Genomic DNA, 1,506 nt, shown 5'->3' on the forward strand with positions numbered 1-1,506 from the left:
TATTCACCCAATCATCGTGTTAAAGCCTTGCACTAACCACTCATGCAGCCTACCAATTTAAAGCTAAATAAGTTCTGCATTATCTGACATACTATTTTTTTCATCTACTAAAAGAGACACCCGAGATATGGTCACTCAAAGTTGACTTTAAAATATCGTGCTTGACAAAATTCTGTGAAATGAAAGAAACGTAAAAGGGTGTTCGCGCTTGTATTGGAATGTTGGTGGAATGACATGTGTTGCGTATCAAATCAAGGGAGAATATCATTGGCTCTTCAAGGAACAAAGTTTTATTACGATATTTTCAGATACAGTGGAAAACAGGGCAGCCACATATACAAAGCAAAACGTGGACTTAATGTTAAATGGGCTCATTAGTATTTGGTTCACAAGCCTTTGGTTTCACGTAGACCACCAATTTTGGATATATTCATCTGCTGCTCAGGGCCAAAGATTTAGAAACTACCATGGTTTGAGTGGCCTGGCTAGAATGAACAAAACCTCACTTGAGAGAATAAACGGATGGCTTTGTTTAGTGCTGGTACGTCAAGTCGTATCCTTATTGTCGTCAAGATGTCATTCAAGTAGACCTCTTTAGGTATTGAAAAGGACCTTCTCAAAGGGACAATCGCCTTTGTACAATTCAAGGAAGAGCAAATCATACCAAGGACGGAGTGGTCATCAGTAAATAGTCCGTATGTGAATCATTCAGATATGTGGAGCCCCTTGAAATAGCAGATGAAGAAACGCGACTTTGCTCCCAGTTCAGACGCTTTGTTTGCAAATCTCTGTGACATTTGGGACGAAATGAGAAATACATGTACTTGTGTCCAAAATTTAGCAGTCTACGCGCAGAGGATTCGTGATCCACACAAAACCAATATCTCCTAAACAAAATACCAATGGACGCTCATTGTCATGTTTAAGTCCAAGTTTTGCCTGGTATTTCTTACTGCTCTGTTTTCCAAACTGTTTCAAACTGTCAAAATAGAACATCGTTTATTGCAGACTACAAAATTATCCATCCATTTTATGTACGCAATACATTCCGCCTATGTTAATACACTCCAATACAAGCGCAAACATACTTTTATGTTTCTTTGATGTCACAGAATTTTACCAAGCATGATTTTTAATGGTCAGTTTTGAGTGACCATATCTCGGGTGACTCTTATAATCGTAAAAGAAAAATTAATAAATCAGATGATGCAGAATTTACAAATGTATTTAGCTTTACACTGGTGTGCTGGATGAGTTGATTGTGCAAGGCTTTAACTGACACGATGATTCGGTGAATATTTTTTTCAAATTTCTTTTGGCCGCCACTTTATATTATATATCGAACTCATGTCTCTTTGAAAATCCTGCATGCATTTCTTGAAAATGAGAAAATAATACATGTTACCTATGTGGCTAAACATTAAGGATACCTTGTGTACTGTATGTATAATGAATACACACACACACACACACACACACACACACACACACACACACACACACACA

This window comes from Aplysia californica, unplaced genomic scaffold, assembly GCF_000002075.1.
Source record: "Aplysia californica isolate F4 #8 unplaced genomic scaffold, AplCal3.0 scaffold00864, whole genome shotgun sequence".
Lineage (NCBI taxonomy): Eukaryota > Metazoa > Mollusca > Gastropoda > Aplysiida > Aplysiidae > Aplysia > Aplysia californica.